An 8,513-nucleotide genomic window follows, 5' to 3' on the forward strand; every position below is an offset into this window, starting at 1 on the left:
AATCTCCAATGGCGTTGATCTCAAGACTGATTCTTTTATTTATTTTTGCCCCTACGTGTTTGTCCGTGTTTAGACGGTTTTTTTATATGTTCAACATGTCAATCTATTTAGAAATATGCTATGTTGGCTTATATCGGTTTGGAGCTCCAGTAGGACCGTTAAATATGGTACGAAATAATAACATTACATCTATTTGATTAAGAGAAATTTTTTGAACTATAAAAATAAACATTATTGATTCAATCATAATCATTTCATTCACTAATTGGTAACATGGTAATAAAGCCAAGTTGGCATGCAAATATATACATATATATTAGGGTGGCGCAAAAAAAAAAACTATTTTTTTTTTTGAGTCTCGGATGAAAAAATGTTAGTTTTTGATGTTTTAAGAGCCCTCTCCAAAGGACAGCTCAAAAAAAAATTTTTAAGAGGTCACTCCAAATTTTTTTTAATTTCGAAAAACGTCGAAAATCGATTTTTTTTTTTTTAATTTTTTTTCTCGTTACGGTATAATTTTATAGACCAAAAAAAAATAAGTTTCTGAAAGTTTCAGTTAAAAATTTTAATTTTGAAAGGTCGCTCATAATTTTTTTTAATTTATTAGTAAATGACTTTAGATTTTTTCGAGTGACCTTTTAATATTAAAATTAAAATTCCGGCCATTTTTTTTCCTTTATTTAGTACAATAATCTATAAAAATACACCACGAGATGAACTAAAAATCAAGGATAACAAAAAAAACACAATTTTTTTCTAATTTTATCATTTTATTTAATCAACTACAACATTTTAACAGTATTTTAATGAACTTTGTTTGTAATTATTTATATATATATATATATATATAATATATATATAATATATATATATAAATAATAAATAATAAATAATATATGATATCGATCTAAATAAAGTTAAAATCGGTTAATTTAAAATTTAGTTTCAGAATTAATAACAAAGTTCATTAAAATACTGTTAAAATGTTGTAGTTTTAATAAAAATTAGAAAAAAATTGTGTTTTTTTTGTTATCCTTGATTTTTTAGTTCATCTCGTGGTGTATTTTTATAGATTATTGTACTAAATAAAGGAAAAAAAATGGCCGGAATTTTAATTTTAATATTAAAAGGTCACTCGAAAAAATCTAAAGTCATTTACTAATAAATTAAAAAAAATTATGAGCGACCTTTCAAAATTAAAATTTTTAACTGAAACTTTCAGAAACTTATTTTTTTTTTGTCTATAAAATTATACCGTAACGAGAAAAAAAAGTAAAAAAAAAAAAAAATCGATTTTCGACGATTTTCGAAATTTAAAAAAATTTGGAGTGACCTCTTAAAAATTTTTTTTTGAGCTGTCCTTTGGAGAGGGCTCTTAAAACATCAAAAACTAACATTTTTTCATCCGAGACTCAAAAAAAAAAAATAGTCGTTTTTTTGCGCCACCCTAAATTATATATGAATACTTTTAAAGACTATCTTTTAAATTTGACTTATATGTATGCTAGTCAGTAAATAAAATGTTACTTGGGCGTTTATTTTGTCAGAAATATGATCAAGAATATTTTTTTTTTTTTTTGTTGGGAAAAAGTCAATACATTTAATTAAATATGTGTTGTATGAACCTCATTTTGGAATCCCTACTTAATATGTTAAAGAGCTTTCCGAGGTAAGGGGGCTGAGAATACCAGCTGCCTATCTTCGAGCTGGCAAAGATAATTTCTTAAAAAAAACCAAAAGTCAAAAATTTATCGGCTAGACTCCATTACGAGTACTCTTTCCGGTGCGTTTTGACAAACTAAGACTCGGACGTACAACAGAAAGAAATAAAACACTGTATTGTGTTTAACTTCTATGTCAACAAACAAGCTTTGCCCGATTAAGATTTAAGACAAAAAGTAATATTTAGTGTAGAGTTTCAATCCACACGGTAAACAAAACATATTTTTTTATTCAATGAATTTTATAGTGGCTTGTTGGCTTAGCAGATTGAAATACGAGGAATATCAAGGAAGTCATACAATTTCATGCAACTATAGAAAAATGCAATGGGCAACGAGCTAGATGTTAACGCTCCAGGTAATATGTAGGTATATATATTTCTTTGCTATCTTTGAACCAGCGGATTTATAAAACTCGTAATAGGTCCGGCTTCGCTGATAGGTATCGCTTGCGGTAAATTTATGTGTTTGAAATAAAACCTTTATTTTTCAACCAACTTAAAAAAAGAAGGAGTTTCTCGATTCGACTGTATGACTCTTGCATATTTGATGCTCAATTACTACGCCAATTTTTGAACCGACTTTAAAATTGCAAAACTATAAAAAGCGTGAAGATATTTTTTTCGGCAGAAAAAAATAAATATTTTTTGTGAAAAAGTTTTTAATAAATACTTTGTATGTAGAGTTATGAACGCACTTTCTTAAAATTCCTATCGCGGCCAGAAAAAATCCTCCCCGAAATTTTTTTTCCGCATTATGTACAGTTACTACTACCATACCAGTCTGCCTAGCGTGATGATTATGGACAAACTCTGCGGTTCGGAGAGGCCTTTAGTCCGCAGAGGACTAGGCTATTGATATGAAGTTAGTTACTAAAAATACTAGTTACATTTTAATTGAATATAATTGTGTTATACTTTAAAAATTTTAGTATTACATTTATGCCATGTAAATTTATTTTAAACTAATTTATCTAGATTATCAACCCATTGCCGGTTTTTCTCTGAGAGTGAGGGTTTAGGCCGTAGTCTACCACGCTGGCCAAGTGTGGATTGGTAGACTTCACATGCCGTTGAGATCATTATGGAGAACTCTCAGACATGCACGTTTCCTGACGATGTTTTCTTTAACCGTTTTAAGCAAGTAATAACAATTATGTAAAAATATTATATGTATGAACGCTTCATAAGTGCCTGTGAAATAAATAAAGAAGTTTTTTTTTTTCAATTTAATATTTAAATTGCTTAAATTAAAAACGAAAATAACTCCCAAAAGTGAGTAGTGCGTGTCGGGGCTTCTTTCAATTCAGTCAATTCAGTCTTCACAAAAGGAAAGCCGAAGCCTTACTCATTAGGCTATCACCGCTTCTAATTTATATATTATTTAATTATTTATTCAATTTAAGGTATATAAATAAATTAAAAATAACCTATGTCATCATCATCATCATCATTATCATTATATCAACCCATTTCCGACACACTTAAGGGCACGGGTCTTCTCCCACAATTCAAAGGTGTTACAAAAAAAAAAAGTAAATAAAATCTAACTCGTCTTTAAACCACCGCAGCAAGGCATACCTAAAATATAAATAGTACCTAAAATGCGGACAGTATTGCCTCTTTAAATGGCCAAACTTATTCTTTGGCCAAGGTAACTGCCAGCTCTACGATCACTGGTAGACTCCATAACTCTTTCAACAACAATTCTAAAAACTATTCTAGAACTCCTCTGAAAGTTAAATGTGATTATTTACTACTTATTAAATAATCCGTAAAAACTACCATATGTAAAAAAAAGGTGTCCTATCACGTAGGAAGTCAGACGCTACATAATAGAGTATTAAAAAAAAATATTGGTTAGTTACTAAATAGAAGGTATACTCAGAGGAGGCTATACAACTCCCCGCCAATGCAGTGCTGCCGTTCCTAGTATTGGTTTGAAAATATAGATTTTGGCTATAACCGTAGGTTGGCAGCACTGAGACTTCTAGCCCTGCAAAACCGTTAAAAAAAGAACAAAAACGGTTGCAATTGGGTCATTGCGCGATCTCCGATAAAGGTTTAGTGAAGTGCAGAGAATATCATTTTGACATTTCCAGCCTTAAATTAGTCCTTACCCCCGCGATCCCTCGTAATATCAAAGTTCAAGTTACAGTAGAAGTCGTAGGCCGCTTCGTTACTGGTAAGACGGTATACAGTTATGTCGAATTTGTTTAAAGCCATGATCCTGCGTGGGTTGAAGCATTGTCGGACGTTTTTGATCTTTCCAGATGCTTGCTCTACGGTATTTAAATATTACCTGACCACGAACAGCATTCTGTGAAGCAACTAAATGTTGCCGCCTACATAAAAGATTTACGTAAGTAAGAAAATGTTTTTTACGTCACATATTGTGTTCAATAACAAAGAATCAGTGCCCAGAACATAAAAACTTGCTCTAAAGCTGCAACAACATAGGCCTGGCTGGCCTGGTACTTTTTAACTCTCGACGCAAAACGACGAGGCATTATAAGTGTGTCGTGGCTGCCCGCATCTAGACACACACACACACACACGCGCCCGCCAAACGGAAGAACCGAATATTTTGTTTTTTATTGTGCTTGAAATATGAATTAGTCGGGAGTTTCCTAATCAATGTTTGATGAACAAGCGGATTGCATATTTTTTCACGATTCTCTTTAAGGACTTATAAGGTGTAACTTTTTTTAAAATGGGCTGTTTTTTTAATGTTTTAAATTATTTAAAGAACTTTCCTGGCGATAATAATACCATAGTTACACTTTTTTTATATATATAAATTTTTATGTAATTATTTATTTTGTGAAAAATAACATATATAACTTAACCGCTAATGAATGAAAGGATCACCGTAAAATTATATAATTATATAAAAGTATATTAAACAGCGTAACAATGATCACGCCCACGTGTGTGCTAGAGTGTGTGTGTGTTTGTGTATGCGTGTCTGTGTGTGTGTGTCTGTGTGTGTGTGTGTGTGTGTGTGTGTGTGTGTGTGTGTATGCGTGTGAGCAAGGAAATCTTTCAATTGTATATATTTTAAAATAAACAATAGTTTTTCCGTCTCCTCATAAGGTTGAAGCCACTTTAACCATTTTAACTTATTGACTGCATATTATTTTTCTGCACTACTGATGTTTTTTGTACATCCAAGATACTGATGACCTTATGAACGACATACAAAAACTGGACAAACCAACGTTAGCACCGGTTAATGTAACGCTGGGATTACTTGTGCTTGGCTTTTGAGAACTACGCTCATTAAATTCACTATTCAGTCGGGGTTGATGCGCATGCATGGTTACGAACATTTCTGTGCCCGCTAATCTTCATTAACGCCGTGTTACTTCCGTAAAAGGTTTCATTCATCCCAATTACCAGAATTGATACGTCGTCATTGTACTTACAGGCAGTGGCGTGCATTGCATATATGCAAATAAGCAGTGCATACTCTACCCTCAGGATCTTACAGAGCCTTCAGATAGGACCAATAAAGTTTTGTAACTAAATTGTTGTGCTAAAAACCTTTGCATACCCTGGGTCCAAGGGCTATGCACGCCACTGCTTACAGGGTCCCAAGTCTGCTATTCTACATGATTTTTCATTAAAGCAACTATACCATTGTAATTCAGTTAACATTGTTCCAAAAGTTCGTAATCTACAAAATTCACAATGGTCTTAAAACTGGATTGGTGGAATGGAATTGCAGTAGAAAGGAAATCGATACTGCCATTTGCTCAAAATGTGTTAGCAGAAGTGAATTTCTAAAAATTAAAAACTTCTGCAAGTTTTTGATTTAAAATATTCAGGATAAGCTGATTAAAATCCTACAAGAGTCATCAGGTGCTCTTATTTTAAATCTGAAAACCCTATCGAACTCTGTTTTTGCTTTTACAATATGCGTATATTTTGTTAGCAAAAAACGCCAGAAATAAAACTTTTGATTTTTGTTAAGTATTATTTATGCTTGACTTAGTTCCGCATAGCGTTTCATTTACTAAACATTTTTCAAATATGTTATTTTGTATGCATTTATCTATTGATTTAAATATTCACTAGCTGTCCCGTGCAACTTCGTCTGCACCAAATCGGTTATTACCGGAAAACACAAATAAAATGACATTTTCTAAAAATGATAGATCGATTCAACGTCCCCGAAACCCCCCGTATACTAAAATGCTCTAAGATAAACCTAAGTACCACAGTAAAAATGTTTGTATTGGCTTTTTTGCTTTTCATTTGTGAATATAGTTAGAACATCATTCCTGTTCAATTTGTAATTAAGCGCGGCGTAGTGATGGCTTCCGGTGCATCGGATTTGCGGTATCGCTTTCCGTTTGCTCTAAATAATAAATAGCACTTTGATAGATTAATAAGACTTAAAAAATAACAGTGGTTATTCATTTTCGAATTAATAATATTTTATGTGCAATAGATACCTATGTCTCATTGAATACGTACTCGTATGTCTAACCTAATAGTATATTTGAACCCCATCGCACTAACGTTATAAAGCGTCACCTTGGTTACTTGTGTATCAAGAAACAGCGGAGATTGAAAATCTACACATCCTAATTTGCACAGTGTACATTTCTTTTCTCGGGGGAAATTCTAGAATTCTTAGATATTAAATTGTGATGTCGTCTTGCCGCCGCTAGAGATGCATTTTCCATTGAACAACTACTAGTACTATCGGAATTCCATAAAATTACTGCCTTTTTTTTTCTTGGGAAAATCCACCCTATTAACACCGCGTCACGAGGAGGCACGGTGTTTATGTCGGACTTGTACCACCTAAAACCTCACGGCGTTTCAACCAATCGACTGGTGGCTGGGCCACAGGAACGTTTTAGCACTCATCAAGCTAGCGGTGCCCGCAGTGACCCACCCTCTTCTAGGAATTGTATTCTAATCTAACCTAACAATATGATTTATCAATAAACAGTTTAGCACAACAGCATAAAAAGTAGTTATAGTACGCTTACATGTACATAGACAAAGACTTTAAGATAGTGAGAAATTAAGATAATAGATAATGCAAGTGCATAAAACAATCTATTTCCATCCGAAATGCTAAAGTATTAATTTTAAATACCTACCTACACACATCGCTATTTAGCCCCAAAGTAAGCGTAGCTTGTGTTATGGGTACTAAGACGACTGATGAATATTTTTATGAACAATATTCATAAATACTTATAATATACAGAAACAAATTGACCCACGTTTATCGCGCTTCTTTGTTTTTTTTAATTGAAATTGGTAAATAATATATTTTGCGTTTTTTCTTAACTTATATACTGCTAACTTTTTTGCGTATGAAAAATAAACCACCCCTCAGTAATACATGTAGCGTAGCGTCAGCACCTAATCTTAGGTAACCACTGACAATGCAAAAGCATAATGAAAAAAAATACTTCTTTGTATTTGTATTGCTTACATTTGATTCGGCTATGTGGATATATGAAACATCAAAAATTCAAGACTGAAAGTCAATTATAAACTAGTTTACACCTGAGCAAAAAGTGTAGTTTTAGTCCGACTTCTTAAGCCACCAAAATCGAATTTAACAGCGTTACAAGTAAAAGTGTTTCTGAATACATACTTTTGTTGAAAATTATGAAAAATAAAATTCATGTGCATATAAAAAAGTAAGTCCTATATCATAGACCATATAGGGCGCAAAGCGGACGCAGCGTTCGTCGTCGTTTTAATTTTCCTCTTCCTACTAAAACTCAGACTTTTTCCAATCCACTTTGAATCCTTTATTTATTCTTATGGGTCTGTGCATTGTGGTCCTTTGTCGAAGGCTAGTAATGTGTGCAATGGAAAATATTTTATTGTTTTGTGGATAAGTTTTTTAACGTGTGCATTCGAAAGAAAAGGTACTGAAAACGACAAAAATAAAAATTATCCATTCCATGCACTGAGTGACTTGAAATGCCCCTACAAAATTATTCTCGTTGTTTATGATTTTGACATAACTGGCTCAGCCGATAAGTTGTAAAATGGCATAACCCACGCCAATATACCTATAACCCTTATGAATATTGCGGAACGTAATATTACGTACGGAAATAATATAAATTTTTCATGATCTGCTAAACTATGCGACCTAATTAGGTTCCTCTTTAGGGAAAGTTTATCCTTCCGTTTACGATTTTCATAATAAGTAGTTGGACTGACCTTTTTGTAATGATTAATATTGTGTGACTAAAAATAGCTATTAAAAATCACATGCTTTCTAGTAGTAGAGCCTTATGTGACAGAGCCCTACCCGGTAAGTATTTTAAAGTTTATATAAACATAGACGAATTAAAAAATTTTTGATGTTCAATTTTTGTCTAAATTCTCAGGAAATAGCGTTCCTCACACCCATGACAGTCGCCTACAAGGTCAGAGGGTCATTCCCGGTTGTTATAATTTACATGCGTTATGAACGCTAAGCCATATTGGAGCAGAGTGGTGGTTCTATACTGTAAAACTCTCGCCCATCAGAGAGGAAGCCAGCATAGGTACATTAATAGGCGGAGGATGAAGAAAGAAATTACATGAATTAGCAAAAGAACTGAGAGATATTTTTGGCCTTAATTCCCCCTACATGATAACATTTTTCCAGTAATAATTATTGATATCAAACAATCTTTATTGAGTCCACAAATTGAGGAAGGCTAAACTAAAACCTAAGAACCCTATAACTTCTGTATTTACTCCCCATAAAATAACTACGCAAATTAAATTTTATTATTATGTTAGTAATATAAAAAACGTG

The sequence above is a fragment of the Pararge aegeria genome, chromosome Z (genome assembly GCF_905163445.1).
Source record: "Pararge aegeria chromosome Z, ilParAegt1.1, whole genome shotgun sequence".
Taxonomy (NCBI): Eukaryota; Metazoa; Arthropoda; class Insecta; order Lepidoptera; family Nymphalidae; genus Pararge; species Pararge aegeria.